Raw genomic sequence first — 22,033 nt, forward strand, 5'->3', positions numbered from 1 at the left:
TATCACTCTTGATCTAAACGAACCGTTTAGATTTTTAGGCGTGAAAACTGGATTAGGGCGCAGACTAGCTGAGCTCCCATCCCCCCGAATCCCGAGACAGGAGGGGGCCACAGAGAGAGCAGAAAGATGGCTAACCCTCCAGGCTGAACTTAATGCCAGCAGCAACGCTGTTTTGAATGATAGAAATGTAAGTGGCACCTGCTCCAAAGGCTCAAAGGGAGCGTTTGCCAGAGCACGCAAGACCAAGGCTGAATCCCACTGTGGGACCAGAGCGTGAGACCTGCCGGTGGCTCCTCACACCTCTATACAGAGAAAAACTAGGTTGTTGTCACTCACAAGCAGATGTGGCAGACTAAGCTTGTAAAAAGACCTTAAGTGACAAGTAGCGCAACATTGAAAGCTAAAACTAAGGTTGAAACATGATTATTTATTTATTTATTTATTTGCAATGAATAAGCTGCTGAAACGACAGCGCGAGTGATGTCTCATTTCATCTCGACTCATTTTACGTGGCGTGGCCAAAAAAACTAAAGTTACCTGTATTACATTAGCTGTCAGTATCCATCCATCCATCCATCCATTAACTGAACCACTTATCCTGCTCTCAGGGATGCTGCAGCCTATTCCAGCAGTCATTGGGTGGCAGGCGGGGAGACGCCCTGGACAGGCCGCCAGGCCATCACAGGGCCAATACACATACACCCACCCATTCATACCTAGGGACAATTTAGTACGGCCAATTCACCTGACTTACATGTCTTTGGACTACCGGAGGAAACCCACACAGACACGGGGAGAACATGCAAACTCCACACAGAGGACCCAGGATGACCCACCAAGGTTGGACTACCCCGGGGCTCGAACCCAGAACCTTCTCGCTGTGAGGCAACCGCGCTAGCCACTGCTCCACCGTGCCGCCCCATTAACTGTCAGTATATTAGACAAAATCAATGATCATCAGTATTGGATAAATATGTTTCCTTCACCATTGATAGAGCCGGTGGTGGGTAAATGCTGAAAACAATTAAATATGAGCTAAGGAGAGATTTAAAAGGTTTTTTTTTATTATTATTTTAAGTTGACATCAAAGGGTAGAAAAATAACTCAACAAGCTTTCCTAAACATTCAGAGGTTTCTTCTGATGTAATCACCACCTTAAATACATTCATTATCGATCAAAGGAGTAAAGTAAAACCTAACCAGCTTGAAGATGCTTCTTTGCTGCATTAGTGTTGTTTCAATATGTTGTGATATGACTCATAATATGTAATATGGTGCAACATAATTTGACATGTGCTGCATGACATACATGTTATGATGGAATATATGATTTCAGACAAGACACATTTAAACTCTATAAGAAACAAACCAGCAGCGATTTTTACATTTCATGATTCAACGTCCAAAACTGACTGAGTTGATTACAAGCAAGGTAAGTCATCATCAGACACCTTAAATCTTCACACTGAAAACAAATTGCTGTGCTGTACTTTTGAACCCATTTTGTAGGATTTTAACCCATGAACATGCCATGTGATCCTGGTAAAACCCAGGGGTCGGTTGCACAAAACACCTTAAGTTTTCCTCTTAAGTATGATACTTAAGGCTTAATTTCTCCTTAGCTGAGAGACTTTAAGGGTGTTGCACAGAATCCCTTAAAATGTTTCCTTGGTTAAGGAAAATCCTTATGGATTTACTGCGTTGAAAGAGATTTTTCAGCGATACATTTTTAGTTTCCATTGAGACCTTTTGTTTGCTTGCACTCGCCCCCTCGCGATACCTGTTATCGCCACACAAAGTTGGACTATAGTAAAAAAGATGGAAGAAAAGAAGACAAAATAACCAAACTGGTCAGAGGAGGAAACGATTACACTTCTGGAGGAATACAATAAAAGAAAGTACATATGTACCGGAGTCAAAGTCCTCATGTACATGCACATTCGGCCAGTAAAGTTTATTCTGATACTAAAAAGTATATTTGATCCGCAAATAACAGCAAACAAAAAACAACAAATGTGGGAGGAAATTGCCACCAAAAGTAATTCGATCCCATAGCATGAAACCATCGCGCAATCATAATTGCAGTGGAAGGGGCTGGAAGAGCACAGCTGCAGAAAGCAGAGTGATGCAACTCTAGACGGTCAGTCAAATCATGACTGGACTGCCAAACACATCTATAGTGTAAAATCAACTGCTCATCGTGCAACTCTATTGGGTTCTCTCAGTCGTGGAACACTCTTCTCAGGATGAGTTCTTTGTCTTCATTTATCGCCATAAACTCAGCTGTGTTGCTGTTAAGATAGTCAGAGGTACCTTGATGTTTTTTCCCTTACTTCCCAGATAGCAAAGAATCTTTGGCCCAACTATGGCCCACATCTGCAGTTATCTCACGGCCCACATTTGGCCTTGAATGACGGCGCTGACTAAGGTGAGTGAGGCTCCCTCATCTCAGCCACACTTGGGCCACATTTGGGCCACATCTGCCCCACATAGTATGTGCTGTAACCAAGTCAAGCCCGGTTCATTACATTTGGGCCATGTCTGGCCCACACAACACTTGCCGTAACCCAAGTCAAGCCCGGCTTATGACATTTGGGCCACGTCTGGCCCACACAACAGCTGCCAGTGCCGTAACAGAGCCGTAAGTACCAAAAGTGCCCCAGATTAGGACCAAATGTGTCTGCTATCTGGTTGGTTGCTAAGGTCTTTTGTGCAATGGTTTAATGAACTTTAATGGATTACTTGAGCATAAAACCAATGAGGGGAAAACCTTGAATACTTAAGTGAACATTTTAAGGGAATCTTAAGGAGACAACTTAAGGGTGTTTTGTGCAAACGATTTAATTTTAAGGAAACCTTCAAAGAATGCCCCGAAGACATTACAGGGACATTATTGCGGGACGTCCCGGGGACATCACAGGGACGTTAGAGGGAAGTGCTCTAGACGTCCCGATAACGTCCCAAGGACCTTACAGGGACGTTAGGGGAAAGTCCTCTAGACGTCCCTGGGATGTCAAGTGAGCGTTATTTCTGGACGTCCCCGGAATGTCATGTGGACATTATTGCGGGATGCCCGAGGACCTTACAGGGACGTTAGGGGAATGTCTTCTAGACATCACTGGGACATCATATGGACGTTATTGCGGGATATCACGTGGACATTACAGGGACATTAAAGGAAAGTCTTCCAGACCTCCCCAGGACGTCAGGTGGATGTTATTGTGGGACGCCCCCCGTGGACATTACAGGGACGTTGGAGAAAAGTCTTCTAGACGTCCCCTGGACATCACGTGCACGTTATTGTGGGACGTCCCCAGGACATCACATGGACATTATTGGACCTTACAGGGACGTTAGGGGAAAGTCTTCTAGACGTCCCTGGGACATCACGTGGACGTTATTGCAGGGACCTTACAGGGACGTGGGGGAAAGTCTTCTAGACGTCACTGGGACGTCATGGGGACGTTATGAACACCCTACACAATGACATTTACCGGACGTTCGGAGAGGACCTTTAGGGGGCGCGCTGGGGACGTTTTTCTTTTTTTGCTGGGTATCATCTTCAGTGATAAGTGCGAGCTCCCTAGCCTCTGCTCTCGAGGCTTCATGCTAGGGACCCTCATCTATTAAGCTCTTATCATTGAAGGCTTCTCTAGAGCAGGAGTCCTTATCAGCAAACCAGGAGCTCTGCACCGTGTCACAGCCTTCAGCCCTCAACTCATGCTGTTCTCAAAGAAGAGGAATCGAGGGGCCTCACACACTCTTGTGATAGAGCATGCACTCCAATATTTCATACTGCACAATATAAACTAGGGCTTGGCAATGATTCAGTATCATTGTTTATCATCTTTCAATGGTACTGCATTGGGATGACATTCAGATGTTGCCTATTGTGATACTACGCAATTAATGAGAACAAGAATTTATCACCTAAAATGTCTCACAATATGAGGTCCGAAATATTTAAAGGAGCACTTCTGGAAAACTCGTTTTTGGTTTGATACAGGGCTGGGCGATATAGCGGGGAAAAATTATCATGATAAAGTTTTCATTTCAGTCGATATCGATAATTACTGATCATTTTAAATGACCTGCTCTTAATAAAAACGAGGTGGTTTTTTTTTAAACTTACAACGGGCAGCTTAATTAGAACGTGTGGTTGTTTCGGCTCGTGTCAACGCTTTATTTATCGAGGTATCACAATAAAGCACCCGCATAAATACTTGCCGCAGCTCAGTCGACCCGTGCCACTTTGAACTGCTTTCTCTGCAAAATGCATTTCTGAGTTTGTACACCTGTCAGGCTCAGGGGTTGTGCGCCTCTGTTCACATGTTCCTCTCATTGATTACGTCTGCCAATATCAGCTGCTTCATGAGCCACGATGGCCGAAAATGACAGACAACTGGATCTGCCAGCGGTCCCACTCAAAACCTTGAGCATGATGGGATGCTTATTGCTTATGTATGGTGCAAATCTGCAATATCTGTGTGTGTGTGGTGTGTGTGTGTGTGTGTGTGTGTGTGTGTGTGTGCATGCACACATCTGAGACTGAGTGTGCGAGCATAAGAGAGAGAGAGAGGGTAATCACAGCGGAACAGGCCATTCTCCAGTCACCCCTAGCTGCCTGTTAAATGGAGCCTGCAGTTTGATTGAGACACAAAGGCAATGTAGCTATTTAAAGACCAGCATACTGAATTACTATGGAGGGAGGCTGTTATGCAATAAACCTATATACACCATCGCACATGCATACGTACATACACACAATCACACACTTAGGCGCATTGGTTTAGAAACTTCCAACAGAAGGATGCATATGCATAACTGCAAACGGACACACTGGCATATGCAGGGGCACACACACACACACACACACACACACACACACACACACACACACACACACACACACACTACATATCAGTGAGTTCATAGTCTGGTGTACACACGAGAGTGTGCAAGACACCAAGTGAAAGTGGAGAGATGATAAGAAAAAAGAAAAAGTGGAAAGGAGGAAAAACAGGTAGTGAAAGAAAGCCAGAAAAGGAGAATGAAGAGGGGCTACAGGGGGAGGGTGACTCAGAGAGAGAGAGAGAGAGAGAGAGAGAGAGAGAGAGAGAGAGAGAGAGAGAGAGAGAGAGAGAGAGAGAGAGAGAGAGAGAGAGAGAGAGAATGAGAGAGAGATGGGAAGTGTTTCCATCTTTACCAGCAGCCAAGCCAGTCTACAGCACTGAGTTGACATTAAGAGGAAGGTAAAGACCCAAAACAGAGTCCACGTCTCAGCAGGTGTCCTTGAACAAGACAGTGAGAAAACTTTACACCACGGTTATCGCTGCTAACCAGGATGATTAATCGCGATCGTTTGAGGACAACCGTTCTTTTACGGCTCGTTTAGTGTCAGATCACCTTGGCGACTTGTCCCTACTGTGGAGCTTCATGCGGCGTTTGATGGGGATTGCCAACATCCCAGTTCTACGGTTCTTGCTACTGGACACCGGCAGCCCATCAAACTGATGCACGGTGTGATTTACAAGCTTCCCCCCCTGCCACCTGACACCATCGCTGCATCTTCGAGCAACGACATCTGGGATTGTCCTTCATAATTACATGCATATCCAAGTCATGTCCATTAATCTTGGATCCACCTGAGGGCCGCCGATTCAGGGCCAGACGCGTCTTTCGGTGATTTATTAGTTCAGGCATTGGGGTTATTAGGAAGGGGTTGGTCACCGCTGACCGCCGGCACTCACCAGATGTTGCTGTTGGTAACGGCAGTTTAAATAGTGTCTTCTTTAGGGAGGACAAAAAGGCAGATTTGGGTAATTTGTAAGAGGGCACGTGTTTAAGCCCCCACAGCCAAGAGCGACATCAGAGACAAAATTATTATCAAAATCTTTTATGATCCAGGCAAGTTTACAGGTGTACGGAATTTGTCTTGTTAACATGAAACACATGAGGCAGAACGGGTCTGTAAAAGGAGGACATTTATCTATGAGAAGCCGAGGAAGGTAAAGGAGATGTAGGGGTAATAATGATGATAGGTCTCTTCAGTTCAGGCTGATAATGCAGCTGAGGGTGCAGACAAGCCTGGAAAACTTCTCAAGTCAATCTGCACCTTCAACTGTCATCCCGCGACATCAACACGACTTTGACAATAAATAAAGGCACGTCTGGATAGCGCTGCGGTCTATTCCGTTGCCTACCAACACAGGGCTCGCCGGTTCAAATCCCCGTGTTACCTCCAGCTTGGTCAGGCGTCCCTGCAGACACAATTGACCATGTCTGCAGGTGGGAAGCCGGATGTGGGTGTGTGTCCTGGTCGCTGCACTAGTGCCTCCTCTGGTCGGTTGGGGCACCTGTTTGGGAAGGGGGGACTGTGGGGAATAGTGTGATCCTCCCCACTTGCTGCCTCCCCCTGGGGAAACTCATCACTGTCAGGTGAAAAGAAGCGGCTGGCAACTCTACATGTATCGGAGGAGGTATGTGGTAGTCTGCAGCCCTCCCCGGATCGGCAGAAAGGGTGGAGCAGCGACTGGGACGGCTCGGAAGAGGGGGGTGATTGGATGGGTACAATTGGAGAGAAAAGGGTGGGGGGGGATAAAAAAAAAGGCAAATAAATGCTCACGGCGACAGATTATTGCAATGAAGTTTCCAGTCTCTACCAGTTGCTCCTCATACTGCACTGAAATGAATGGAAAACAATGGGTGTCTGGAGGGTCGGGAGAAATGCATTCGAAAACAAATCTAAAAAGCAGTGGGTATGCTTTGGAAAACGGTCGGGGGCAATGTAAAGCATACTTAATTTGCAGCAGATAAGCTAAAATATGCAAAAACACTGGTACGGTCATTTAAGTGAGAAAATAATTACCGATATCCTCCTCCTCCTCCCTGACACCCATCACTGCACACAGGCAGCCCATACAGGGATATGTAGGAGGTAAATGATGGAGGGAGTAGGAGGCCGGACAGTCTTTGAATCCACAATGCAGCCAACACGCTGTGATCTTTATTTATAAAGCAACTTTTTTAAATGAACACGCCACAAAGCCGCATCCCAGAGCAGCTCAGGTAAAGCTGCTGTATATAATAATAAAAGCGCACGTTGAATCTTTCCTTTCCCCCCGAGATTGTTCACATGTTTTATTCATCTGTCAGAAGCTGTAAACTCCATGTAACTACTCATCAAGCTATCAGACCCTTGGAAGTGATCTCATCCCCCCCGAACACATGGAAATGAAGTCAAATGATGCGGCGTCCTTTCAAAACCGTCTTCATAAATCTTCTTTATTCAGCGTCACCTCTTTCACCAACAAGCCAGCGTGTTTTTAGTTCAAAATGAACTCTCTCTCTCTGTCTGTCTGTCCGCCTCTCTCGTTCTCTCTCTCTCTGTCTGTCTGTCCGTCCGTCTTTCTCTCTCTCTGTCTCTCTCTCTCTGTCTCTCTCTCTCTCTGTCTCTCTCTCTCTGTCTCTGTCTCTGTCTCTCTCTCTCTCTGTGTCTGTCTGTCCGTCCCTCTCTCTCTCTGTCTGTCTGCCCCCCCCCATTGTTTGTCCTTTCTGCGGGGCAATGGAAACTATTTATCATCGTTGTACAGAGTGCGGATGATTTGAAAACATGTTTGTTGTTTTAAATACATGATTTGAACTACTCAATGAGACATTTTCTGAAACAGTTTTTTGTTTTAAGAGCTTTTTATGAGCCGTATTACTATAAGACGCATATCAGCTGTTGGACTTCCTGTTGGGGGAGGCTCTCTAGTCTACATAATTGAAATATCCATTTATATTATGAACAGGAAAAACAAAATGGAGGACAGAACAGGGATGGAAGTCATACCTTTTATTTGTTTCATTTTGATTGTTCAACGGTGCTACAACACTGTGACGTTTTAATAGTTTCCAGGATGAAATAGTCTTTACAAGTGCTTTTGGTTGAAATCTCCTTTAAATGTGTGTCTTAATTTGTTGTTGCAGAGGTATAGATGTCTATTTAAGGTATATATGAAATAAATGTACAGATATACGTATTTGTATGTTTCTAATGTAAACTAAAAAAATGTGCTTTTGAAAATCAAAAATCTCTCTCTCTCCCTGTCACTCTCCTCCCTCTGGCTGTTTCCCTTCCCACGAATTGCAGAGAAAGAGAGAGAGAGAGAGAGAGAGAGAGAGAGAGAGAGAGAGAGAGAGAGAGAGAACTACAGCCCCTCACAGCAGCCAATGCACTGTCAGCCTGTGAGTGATTCTAGTACGAATAAAACCATCAGGATCAGAGCCAGCAGCTCATTGCCATCTCCAAGGGACAGCTTTCAAATCCCAGCCCATCACGCTGACCCAAACCCTGCTCGAGGATGCCAGAGCCGTCTGTATTGTCCAGCTGAATTGGTGACTGAATGACTCACTGTCCTGGCCAACCGCATGCTCCTGAAACCAACAGATCCTTTAAAATGTTCTAATCCTGTTCCCAAGGCTTCAGCGATTAGATGGACCATCCTCTCAATGTATTCACACACGGAGGGTTGACTGAGTACTTTAAAACCAGTGACCTGCTTCACACCTGAGAGCTTTTGTCAGGGATCAGTCTTAGCGGCTCACTGACAGTAATCATGCGTAAGCGGTCCAGGATTCAAACCAGCAACCTTTCAGTCCCAAGGCCACTCTAAACTTCAGAGAACTTTTACTCACTTTTAGACTCGCTAATTTAGGGCTGTCAATTTATCAAATTTAGTCAATTAAAAAAGGATTAACATGGCATAAGAATGTCATGATGATGCTAAAAACATGATCATTAGAAGATTTGAGTTCGGCGATTTCCTGGCCCCAGCTCTTTGTGTGTGTGTGTGTGTGTGTGTGTGTGTGTGTACCAGGTTTTTCTAACCAAATATTAGGATAGAAAAATCTGAAACCACCTACCTTGTGGGGACATTTTATGGGTCTCCATGAGGAAAAGAATCTATTTTAGGGCTAGGACTTGGTTTTAGGGTTAAGATTAGAATTAGGATTAGATAAAAGTTAGGGTAAGGATTAAGGTTAGGTATGTAGCTATGATGGTTAAGGGCTAGGGAATGAATGTAGTCAATGAGGGCTCCCCACAAGTATAGGGTGACATGGTGTGTGTGTGTGTGTGTGTGTGTGTGTGTGTGTAACTCAAAACAGAGACCAAGTACATTTTTTAGGAAAAAAGTGCCGACCTGCTTTTTTCTTGCACACTGTAAGGTTTATATGTTGCTTGATGTGATACCATTGTAGTTGTACTATTTCTACAGGGCATAGCTACTTTAGTAGTTATGTGACAGTAGTAGTTTAGCATAGTAGTAGTAGTTCAGTAGTTTTTTTTAGTAAAGTATCAAGATTATCATCAAAAACTGATTATCCCAACACCCTTATACCTGCTGCTCCAGAAAAGGATTATAGTTCTCAATTAAAATACTGTGATGTAACATGAGGTGCTGTTGATAAAGAGCTGCCAGTACATTGTTGAGCCAAGCTCTATTAAGGCCTGGCCCTGATCCCACTGCTCTGCATAATATCAGTATGCTGCCTTATGCACACCAATATATTGAATCACTACCGTCTCCCATTAAAATGCTCTCTTTATTAACTGGTTTTAATGGCAGGTTTCAGAAAATTAAGTTACGGTCCGATAAATTATCATCAATTAATCACTAATTCATTCATTCATTCACAAAATAATTTCTTCAGAATAAATCGACCAGCGTACTGGAGCACACCCAGAATGCATGACAGGTACACTTGCAAGAATTCCTCATTAGTCCCATCAAATCATGCAAGTCTAATCAATAATGTATCCCTTACTAGCCCATTAAATCCACTCAGACAGTCATAGAGCAAATATGCCATTGATTGCGAAGGAACTGTCAGCCCCCAATATCATTAAACAAGTGTGTTCAGGCTTCTGTATCCAATGAAGTGTCCAGTTTTGCTCAGCGCTCTTAGCATGAGGTTTTCAGTCCTGACCCCAGTGTCCCATTAGTGGTTTTCTTCTTAATCAGATGAGCAGAATGGGGCGAATGTCTTCTTAGAACTCACTAGAAATCACCTCATTTGAGAAAAAAAAAAAGCTCTCCGAGGAGACGGGGAGGAGAATGTGACGTGAACAAAGATCTTGATGTCAGGCCAGTGTTAATTTTTGGCAGGAATTTTTCAGTTTAGATTTAGCCTTAGTCTTTACCTGAAATCATTTAATTACTTTTAATTGTTTATTTTACCTTTGTTTTAGTCAAGTTTAAGTTAATGGAACTTAACTTTAATTTTTGTCTAGATTTGGTCACAGATGTTTTAGTCGCAATTTGGTCAGATGGCTTGATGTTGTCATTGGAATACTGTTTAAGGTGTTTTCTCTAACTATTAACCATTACCTTTAGCAGTGAACTGAGCTTGAATCGAGCTTAGTTTAACTCTGATGATGGGCAAGAGACAATTTACACAATAACTGCCCTGTTCAACACAACTGCATCCTAACCATAACCTTACCCTAACCTTATCCATAAACATAACCAGTATCTAACCTCAACCCAAAACTTAACTGCTATCTAAACTAAAGCCTAAACCCAAATCTTGATCCTAAAATTACCACCTACTAACAGGATTTGTTGGCATACCAACCCATACCCTGGTTCTGCCAAATGATGGAAACTAATCAGGTGTGGGCTTGGCTAGTACTTGGATGGGAGACCTACTGGGAAAACTTGAGTTGCTGTTGGAAGTGGTGTTGGTGGGCCAGCAGGAGGCAGTCTTCCCTCTGGTCCTAATAAACAAGAAAAATGCCAATGCCCCAGTGCAGAGGCAGGGACACTGTGCTGTAGGAGATGCCGTCCTTCGGATGAGATGTTAAACCCATAGTACTTATCGCAAAAAGTAGGGTGCCCCCTGGTGTCCTGGCAAAATTCCCATTCTGGCTCATTCCATCTGGCCATCTAATCATCCCCCAGTGTAATTAGCTCAATGATTCCTCTCTCTCCACCACAAGCTGGTGTGTGGTGAGTGTTCTGGTGCAAAATGTCTGCCATGTATCACTCAGGTGGGTGCTACACATTGGTGGTGGTTGAGGTGAGTTTCCCCCTGCACTGTGAAGCACTGTGGGTGTCTAGATAAAGCGCTATATAAATGTAATTCATTATTATTGTTATTAGAAGTAGTAGTAAAATAAAAAACAAAAACATGCATGCCGGCACAATATGATCAGCTCATCTCTCATCCAATGACAAGGACGCACGAACACAGCTTGGATTTTACATTTATTTGGATGAGGCAGATCATTTTCTTGGAGTGGTGCCTTTCTGCACCCCTTTAAGAGTTTAGTTGTCTGTTCTTACAGCAGGGAGGTAACCTGTTATGTGTAGGCTCTGTGATCTCCTGTTTCTTCCCAATTTTTTCTACCCTTTTCCCCTTCTGTATTGAGGTGAGCACTTACAATGGTATTTCATCTGAAGTTCTTCCCATTTTAAATAGTTGGGATGTGTATGTATTGTTTACCATATATTTCTAATTTACGCATATTTTAGAATTTCTGAGAACTTTTTATGTCTGTAAAACCTATCATTTCTTTTTTCTGTCACGTACCAAGGGGTGTACACCTTTACATGTATACAGGTGTACTCACACACCTGCTCATCTCGATCTGAGTATCTCGACAAAGGCTCTCTGAGTCGGAAACATTGATTTCATAAACTGAACTTCATGAACTTTTGGGAGCATTCATGCAAGTGTGCAAACTTCATTTTCTTTTTTTCTTTCTTGATGTCCTGCTCGGTCCAGCACCTTGTGGCTAAGCATTAAGATGTGCACAATGCAGCATTTTTAATAAAAAAGTGAAAGAAATTACCTTCAGAAAAATTGGTGATAGAGCTTTCAGTTTGTCAGACATCTTTCTTTACCCAGACTGAAGCATTGATCTTCAAGATTCTTGGTCAACTGCTTATAATAGCTTTATTCAGAGCATCCGGGTAGCGTAGCAGTCTATTCTGTTGCCTACCAACATGGGGATTGGTGGTTCGAATCCCCGTGTTACCTCCAGCTTGGTCAGGTATCCCTACAGACACAATTGGCCGTGTCAGCGGGTGGGAAGTCGGATGTGGAAGTGTGTCCTGGTCTCTAAACTAGCACCTCCTCTGGTCAGTCGGGGTGCCTGTTTGGGAGGAGGGGGAACTGGGCGGAATAACGTGATCCTCGCATTGTGTCCCCCTGGTGAAACTCCTCACTGTCAGGTGAAAAGAAGCGGCTGGCAACTTCACATGTATCGGAGGGGGCATGTGGTAGTCTGCAGCCCTCCCCAGATTGGCAGAGGGGGGAGCAGCAACCAGGACGACTCGGAAGAGTGGGATAATTGGCTAGATACAATTGGGGAGAAAAGGATGGGGGGGGGGGATTAAAAAAACAAAAAGAATCGCTTTATTCAGATCCAGTAGGCTATCAATGTATGGAAATTGTGGCAGGAGTGAGTCAGAAGAAAATCTCTCAGCCTTAATTTTGACCTCCCTTGTATGTTGTGGCCGCAGTGGCGGGGAGGGCAGTGGGGTTCATTTGGCCCCTTTGACACCAGTGGAGCCACTCAGCAACTTACAGGGGAAGACTGTGAGTTTGATGTTACCGTATGAATATGAAGCAGGGTATTGCTGAGAAACAGAACAAAAGGTCAGCACGTTTCCATCTGTGCATAAAGGCTAAAAGAGGAGCATCTTTCATTTAATCATTTAAATTATTTGCTCATCAAGCACAACAACCACATTGCAATTAGATTTGTGAAGAGCATGCTATTCCAGGCCTAAAATGCCCAAGGCTTAAAAGTGACATGTCATCCCTTGCAAGCTGTATTGTGACTTATACAGCTAAGCAACAGGGACCAGCTGGGTGATGAGCCAATTTACTCCGCCCCCCTCACGTCTGCTGCCATGGCAATTTCCATCGAGTGCTTTTTGTCCCTTGCAGCTAATAATCAAGGCAGGGGGTTGAGGGTGAAGAGAGGAGGGTGTTGCAGATGGAGGGCTGGAGCAGTGCATCCTCCTTTGGTGTGTGTTATTTGGCCAGGGATCACAGCATGTCAATCCCCCGTCTTTGTTTTAAAAGGGCACCTGGGCATTCAAGAGAGCTGCTTGATGAGGCTGCAGTGCAGGGACGTGCAGAAAGGGCCGATCATTAAAAAAAATGTAGGGTTTTTTTGTCTCTAATACACCTTAAATCAGGAACAGGGTGCCCAGTGACACAAAATTAAATGAGATTAAAGGTTAAAATGAAATCTCATCTTTCTTTCCAAGCTAATAACACTAAAAAAATATTTCACCCCAGTTTCACCCTATTTCCCACAATCCATGTTGCAACCGTCTGCAGCCTGAAAATCCCTCTTTGACCTGCCCCCTACATTTTATTTACATCTTCACTTCATGACTGGATTAGATTTACCAGGTCAAACAAATAAGGGATACTCTCTATCACCTTCTCAGTCTATTGTGTGACAAGAGCAAGTGCTCTAATTGATTTGTACACTGTGATGCACAAACAACACTAATCTATGAAGCAGAGCAGGCTGTGGGGAATTAAGCTTTTCTGTTGTGGGGTATACATTTATACCAATTAGGGCTTAATGGAGGGCCTTGTCCTTTTCTTTGGATGCTTACATGCTGAGAAAGCTTTTTTTCTAAGGACAAAATCAATCTTCTGCTCTAGCAGTAAGGCCTTGGGACTGAATCAACAGGGTTAAAGGTTAAAGAGAAAGAGATGAGTGACTGTACAGATTATTATATGTTTATGGCTTGCCAGTTTCATGCACCAAACACTGACATGGCCTCAGAGAGATACCATTAGTTTACAACGTTACATACGATGTTAAGGGCACGGTGGCCCAGTGATTAGCGCTGTTGCCTCACAGCAAGAAGATCCTGGGTTCGAACCTCAGGGTTGTCCAACTTTGGGGGTCATTCCAGGTTGTCCTGTGTGTGAAGTTTGCATGTTCTCCTTGTGTCTGCGGTGGGTTTTCTGCGGGTGCTCTGGTTTCCCCCCACCATGAAAAAGAGATGCATGTTAGGGTTAATACTCGTCTGTGCCCCTGACCAAGGCAATTGAAAGAAGAACTGGAGTTGGTCTGGCTGCCCACTGCTCCTAGCTACACAGCTAGGATGGGTTAAATGCAGGGAAGAATTTCCACACGGGGATTAATAAAGTATATCAAAATTAAAAAAAACAACAACAAAAAAAAGAGATGGGTACATACATTGTAAAGGGACAGTCTGTTTCAAACTACTGTTCCTGTACCATGTATCAGTGCTGCAGTTACACATTGTCAATTTAAGCAATGAACCTGCTGGATACAATTTAATGTTTAAAGCTAATTGCACCAGCTCTTTATCACATAAAAAATCTGGTAAAAATCCAAGATTCAAGAGTTTTATTTGTCACGTACACACAAGTACAAGTCCCGAGTGCAGTGAAATGAAAAATGGAATGTAAAACTTAAAATTATTTCATTATTAATTCAATACTGATTAGTTGTAAATAACTCTTTCAAGTTGTTACAAGGAAAACCAATGGATTGTGGGAAATAGGGTGAAACTGGGGTGAAAAGGAAAAAAAGGCAAACATAGGCTAGGAGATACCTATTAGAACAAATTCAGCACACACCAGAAAAATTCAGAACCAAGTAAACGCATAAGGCAGGATTACTTGGTCTCTCCTCACATCACTGCTCGTCTTCTATCAGACAATATCAGAGAAGCTTAGCTAACCTTGGCCCTCCCTCAATACAGCACTACTGAGCAAACTCGCTATACAAACACAATCCATCACACGCCTGTATAAATCAAGCCGTTCGAGAACTCGGATTAATCCATTTCAAGCCTCAGCAATCTTCAGAAAACAAGAGGAAAAGGGGCAGTTTGCACTTGTCTCGTATGTTTTCCGAATGAGGTCACTGAAGACAAAACCGTTGTGCTGTGATGAAACCAAATGCCACTCATTCTTTTCTACTCATCATGAAGCAAGATTTAAAGTCAGGCAATATTTCAAATGCTGATGCCCATGACACCTACCCATAAAAAAAAAGTGGTTTGGTAAATTGAAATAAATTTCATTTTGGGAAATACTGGAGCCTGTCCTATGTCTAATCAACTTTTGAGCATCCATCCACCCATTATCGAAGCCGCTTATCCCAATTAGGGTGGCGGGATGCTGGAGCCTATCCCTGCAGTCTTTAGCCGGCAGGCGGGGAGACACCCTGGACAGGCCGACAGTCCATCACAGGGCCGACACATTCACACCAAGGGGCAATTTAGTACAGCCGATTCACCTGACCTGCATGTCTTTGGACTGTGGGAGGAAACCGAAGCACCTGGAGGAAACCCACACAGACAACATGCAAACTCCACATAGAGGACGACCTGGGACGGCCCCCAAGGTTGGATAACCCTGGGGTTCGAACCCAGGACCTTCTTGCTGTGATGCAACCTCTCTAACCACAGCGCCACCATGCTGCCCAACTATTGAGCAATGAATTTCCTTTTTAATTTCTTCCCCACTAGCACATAGGTGTCACATTAAGGTGACATGGTGAGACAATTTGGTAACTGAATGCTCACAGGTATGACCACTGTACCATCACATACATAGCTTCCTCTCTGCAAAATAACACACTAAATTATCTACCAGTCAGTTAAAACTTTTTCTATAGAAGATCCTGCCCATATAAATATAAACATAATGCAATTTACATCAAGGTTAAAGTTGAAAGTGAGAAAAAAAAGACAAAATTTTACCCATTCACAGGTTAAGAGCGCACACGTGTATGTATAAAGAGGGTGAATATAAACCCTGGATTGCAATATGCACAATAATCATGACTTTCATAAGCCTCTGTTTGTCACAAAATAAACAACCAATTTATTTTAGACTTCACTCCTCCTGTCTGCCCAACGATACATCAGCTTATCATCAACATACATTTAAAATGGCTTATCACCCAGAAATGCCACTCCTGAAAAATTATATCTGGGTCAAGAAAATAGGGCAGGATTTGAGCACAGCTCAGAAACTCTGCTCCCCCTCAACTCTACCCACTTCGATAGGAGCGACACATTGATCAAGAAATGTAATATGTTGGATTAGATTATTACAGCAATTCAATTCTTTACCCATTGGGAAGTCAAGTTTGCCAAGTCAGAATGTGAAGGCTGTGCATTAAATGTAAGTCAACAACATACAACACACTCAAGAGTTCACAAGGATGTCGTGCATCTCACTTCCATAGACCCAAGACTAAGCCATGCCTTATGGGAGAGGGATCTTTTGGCTCTGCCCCCCCCCTTCTTCCTCCACACTCCTCTCTTTCCCCTCTGTAAAGCACTCTCTCTGGACTGTCTGAAGGCACCACAGACTTAAACCTCTTTTAAAAAAGCAGCATTTAAACTGACTTCCCCTGTGAACTGTCGGTCCTGAACCAGCTGTGACCCATGAGTTGTCTGCTCACATCTGTACCAGTTCTGTCTTTGGTCAATATTGGGGGGGTGTCCGGGTAGCATGGCGGTCTATTCCGTTGCCTACCAACACAGGGATCTCCGGTTTGAATCCCCGTGTTAGCTCCGGCTTGGTCGGGCATCCCTACAGACACAATTGGCCATGTCTGTGGGTAGGAAGCCGGATGTGGGAATGTGTTTTGGTTGCTGCACTAGTGCGTCCTCTGGTTGGTCAGGGTGCCTGGTCAGGGTGCCTGCTTAGGGGGGAGGGGAATGGCGTGATCCTCCCATGCGCTACGTCCCCCTGGCGAAAGTCCTCACTGTCAGGTGAAAAGAAGCGGCTGGCGACTCCACGTGTATTGGAGAAGGCATGTGGTAGTTTGCAACCCTCCCCAGATCAGCAGAGGAGGTGGAGCAGCGACTGGGATGGCTCAGAAAATAGGGTAATTTGCCAAGTACAATTGGGGAGAAAAGGGGGGAAGAATCCACAACATTTTTTTAAAGAAAACCATATATAGCGTTTTTTGGGGGGGGGGTTTGGAAACCGTCAATGGTATTGATGGGGAAGTGCTCAACAAATGAGGAGCAGAATATTAAGATAGATGTAGGAAAAAAAGAAACTTTAATTCATAGCAGTACAAGCTTGTTCCATGCGTCGCACACTCATCAGTTGCCAACTTGGCAGCTGATGATATATACAGTGGATCTGGAAAGTATTCACACCCCTTCACTTTCCCCACATTTTGTTATGTTACAGCCTTATTCCAAAATGGATTAAATTCCTTTTTTTTCTCATCAATCTACACACAATACCCCATAATGACAAAGTGAAAAAGGTTTTGTAGAAATGTTTGCAAATGTATTAAAAATAAAAAAAATGAAATATTGCATGTACATAAGTATTCACACCCTTTGCTATGACACTCAAAATTGAGCTCAGGTTCATCCTGTTTCCACTGATCATCCTTGAGATGTTTCCACATCCTGATTGGAGTCCACCTGTAGTAAATTCAATTGATTGGACATGATTTTGAAAGGCACACACCTGTCGATATAAGGTCCCACTGTTGACAGTGCATGTCAGAGCAGAAACCAAGCCATGAAGTCAAAGGAATTGTCTGTGGACCTCCGAGACAGGATTGTATCGAGGCACAGATCTGGGGAAGGGTACAAAAAAACGTCACATCTGGAGGAAACCAGGCACCTCTCATCACCTTGCTAATACCATCCCTACAGTGAAGCATGATGGTGGCAGCATCATGCTGTGGGAATGTTCTTCAGCAGCAGGAACTGGGAGACTAGTCAGGATCGAGAGAAAGATGAATGGAGCAAAGTACAGAGAGATCCTTGATGAAAACCTGCTCCAGAGCACTCAGGACCTCAGACTGGGGCGAAGGTTTACCTTTCAACACAACGACCCTAAGCACACAGCTAAGACAACAAAGGAGTGGCTTCGGGACAAGTCTGTGAATGTCCTTGAGCAGGGCTCGAAATTAATGATGTCCCGATGTCCCGGGGACCATAAAAAATCATACTGGGACACAAATATATTTTGTCTGGTACAATTCCGGGACAGTGACAAAAAATGTCAAAGTAAACTTCGAAATAGGTGTTATTTGCAAAGTCATTAATTATGAGTAGCTAGACGTTACTTTGAATAATTTAATAAAAACGTGTGAATAGCGAAACTACAGAAGGCTTACGTTCTTGCGGCACCTCACGATAGGGCAGTCAATCGCCTGTTCATGCAAATCATAGAATGCATTCTACGTCATCCACTCTGCCAGTGGCTGCTGCTTGACTCGCGCCAATGCAACATTCATAGAGCCAGAGTGATACACCATCATCAACGACAGCTAAAAGAAGAAGAAGAAAGAAATGCTGAGGTGGTTGAATAAACAGCCCCCTGATGCAAGCCCCAATACTGCCGACTCCCGAAATGACTGCCGACTCCCGAAACTCCCGAAACTAATATTCATATGTTTAATAAAAGAATAAGTATTTTAAACTTATATGGTGGACCAGAGTCCATGGTGTGATGATTAAGTGACAAAAAAGGATCAAATTATATGTATTCTGCATAATTGGGGGGGCGACGACAAGAATTAAAATTTGGAACACTGTTGGTCATATCCGGGACAATACAAAGTAGAATTTGGGACAGTTGTGGGACACTGAGGAAAAAAGTTAATTTCGAGCCCTGTCCTTGAGTGGCCCAGCCAGAGTTCAACTTGAACCCCATTGAACATCTCTGGAAAGACCTGAAAATAGCTGTGCAGCGACGCTCCCTATCTGACCTTACAGAGCTTGAGAGGATCTGCAGAGAATGGGAGAAATACCCCAAATATAGGTGTGCCAAGCTTGTAGCTTCATACCTAAGAAGACTTGAGGCTGTAATCGCTGCCAAGGGTCCCTCAACCAAGTACTGAGTAAAGGGTGTGAATACTTATGTACATGCAATATTTCAGTTTTTTATTTTTAATAAATTTGCAAAAATTTCTACAAAACCTTTTTCACTTGTCATTATGAGGTATTGTGTGTAGATTGATGAGGAAAAAAAAGGAATTTAATCCATTTTGGAATAAGGCTGTAACACAGCGGTCGGGAACCTATGGCTCGCGAGCCATATATGGCTCTTCCGGTGACGGCATATGGCTCCCAGACAATTTTGAGTTGAAAAAAAATCAGTTTGGAACTGATTTTAAAATACTTGTGATATTTCTTAATAATACTGTGTCATTTTAAAGTAAACAGAAATTAGTTTTGAAGATAAATTTCACGGGTCACGGGTCACCCGTGGGTCGGGTCGGGAACCAATGGCTCGCGAGCATGTCCGGGTCATTGTAAAGGTGAAGAAATCAATTTGATCAGATAGCCAACTAGTTTATCCGCTTCAACCCTTGTAAGGGAAAAGAGGGCGAAAAGAAAAAAAGACGGTGGTTACCGTGCATTCCAGGCTGCGTGCGCAGAGGAATCTGCATTTGTGGAGAGAGCAGGATCTGCCGTATGTCTCATATGCAATGATAACATTGCATCGATGAAACGGTCACATATAAAGCGGCACTTCGATACGCCATGCAGCACCAGAAGTCGCATTAAAAGTAAGACATATTTCATTTATTATACGTTAAAAATACTATATGGCTCTCAATGAAATATATTTAGAAATATTTGGCTTTTATGGCTCTTCCAGTCAAAAAGGTTCCTGACCCCTGCTGTAACATAACAAAATGTGGGGAAAGTGAAGGGGTGTGAATACTTTCCAGATCCACTGTATATATATATACACACACACACACACACACACACACACACACACACACACACACACACAGTTTTTTTTTCCTGTTTGTCAAACAATTTCTTGTGGACTTGCAAGATTGTAGAATTCTATTATTATGAATATAATGTTATATGATAAAATTACTATCATTAAATGTTTTAATTACACATTATCAACAACATGCACGGTCAATACTAGTCAGTGCAGAAATGCCAACTAACGTAAGAGCAGAACATGTTACAACATACAGGCACATCAACTATTTGAGGCTTTAGCTTCAGCTGAGTACAGCAGGGTCCAAGAGTCACGTTTGACAGCCACAAACACAGTAGAAAGATTTAATAAATCAACAGTATGACTGCCTTTATTCCAACTGCAGTGACCTAAAAAACAAACCAAAGCAGAACTATTATGTTGCCCAAAACTAATAGCTGACAGCTGGGATGAAAACCTCTTCACACCAGGTTCTGTATGACGCATGACTGAAGACCACTTCTTTAGTATTTGAACATGTTCTAACAGAATTGTAGACTAATAGAAAACAGATATACAATAATACAGCCATAAGACTGACTTATACAATGGCTACCACCACTGTAATCTGTTAACATTCTGTTACTCTTAAACTAGAGTCCAACCACTTTTCATTTGATTTAGTTTACAACACAGCCACACAGTTTGTATGCCAACACAGACAGTGAAAATGCAGCCGTGGCTTTCACGGCCTTGTGTTTTGAGTTATTTGACCTACTTCAAAAACAGAAGGGATAACAAAGCTGCCATGCAACCCAAACTTTTAAAATGTGAGGCAGAGGAACGACCAGAGGGTGGCACACTGTGTGGAACCGAGTGCTGGAACCAGTAAGCATAATTGACAGGCAGCCGTCCTTATCTCCATGGCCAGACTCAGCTGCATGCTGGGGCTGAGCAAATGACAGTCGGCAGAGGTGCCTCCGCTGCAAAAAATGTCACCAGTTGAAATTTGCAGACTTTACTGAAACGTCATGAAACCTTTTAAATCAACTGGAATCTAGATACTAGTGATGTTCCACCTTAAGATATTGTCACTCGTTTAAAGTTAACTCTTTAAACAGACAAAACTGAGGTAAAAGCAAGTGAAACCATCTCTATTCAGGGAGGATGTTTCATTCCTTCCCTTTCGTGAATAAAAAATATTTTTAGACTTGACAAAAAAGTGAACTCACTTACTGCAGCAACACTTTTTGCAGTGTAATGATACGAGTCCAGGGAAGCATTCAATCATCCTGCTTTAAATACAGTACTATTTTGTCTGCTGAGATGGCTGTTACAATGAAAATGTCAAGTCACTGATCAAGAGGCATTTATCCTCAACACAGGCCTTCCCCCCTTCTCTTTGTGTACCTGGACAAATCTAGATGATAGGCTTGAAAATAGTAAAAAGCCCTGGGAGGTGGGCAGACATCCTTATCGCGCACCACTGAATCCTGTGAACTTGTATAAATCCTGTTTAATGAAATGTGGCTGCATGCGTTTGTGAGCTGGATGTGTTTGTGAGCTGGATGTGTTTGTGAGCATATACTATGTGTGCAAAGCAGATAGCAGAACAGATCTTTTCATGGTCAGTATGTTATCTATCCTAAACATTCACAAAAGGAGCATAAATCAGTTCAATTTTCAAAGCAACTTTTCTCTGTAGGTAATGTCAAAATGGGCAGGTTGCTCAAACTGGAAACTTTATTAGAGGGATAGCTCAGGTTGGACGGTTTGGAGACAAAGCAAGAGAGGCAAGATTGAGATGGCTTGGACATGTGCGGAGGAGAGATCCTGGTTATATTGGGAGAAGGATGCTGAATATGGAGCTGCCAGGGAAGAAGAGAAGAGGAAGGCCAAAGAGGAGGTTTATGGATGTGGTGAGGGAAGACATGCAGGTGGCTGGTGTGACAGAGGAAGACGCAGAAGACAGGAAGAAATGGAAACGGATGATCCACTGTGGCGACCCCTAACGGGAGCAGCTGAAAGTAGTAGTAGCTCAAACTGGAAACTTAATAACAAAGTAAAGATTTATTTATGCTTGTGCATTTGTTTGTGTGTGTAAGGAAGCAAAATTAGAGGGAAAGAGACAAAGTATGTGAGGAAAGTGGTAAATGGACTGCATTTATGTAGCACTTTTCTAGTCTACCGACCAGACTAGAAAACACATTCATACACTGATGGCGAAGGCTGTCATGCAAGGTCATGCAAGGTGCCAAACTACTCATCAGGAGCAGTTAAGGGTTCAGTGTCTTGCTCAATGATACTTCGACACACTCTGTGC

General features: G+C 43.4%; 1 protein-coding gene across 1 annotated transcript in view; it reads right to left on the bottom strand.

Annotated features, from left to right (window-relative positions):
• The window catches only part of LOC130123944 (receptor-type tyrosine-protein phosphatase N2-like), a 269,323-nt gene that overhangs the window by 223,911 nt on the left and 23,379 nt on the right, over nt 1-22,033 (bottom strand). The gene's annotated exons all lie outside the window — the stretch shown is intronic.

The sequence above is a fragment of the Lampris incognitus genome, chromosome 14 (genome assembly GCF_029633865.1).
Source record: "Lampris incognitus isolate fLamInc1 chromosome 14, fLamInc1.hap2, whole genome shotgun sequence".
Taxonomy (NCBI): Eukaryota; Metazoa; Chordata; class Actinopteri; order Lampriformes; family Lampridae; genus Lampris; species Lampris incognitus.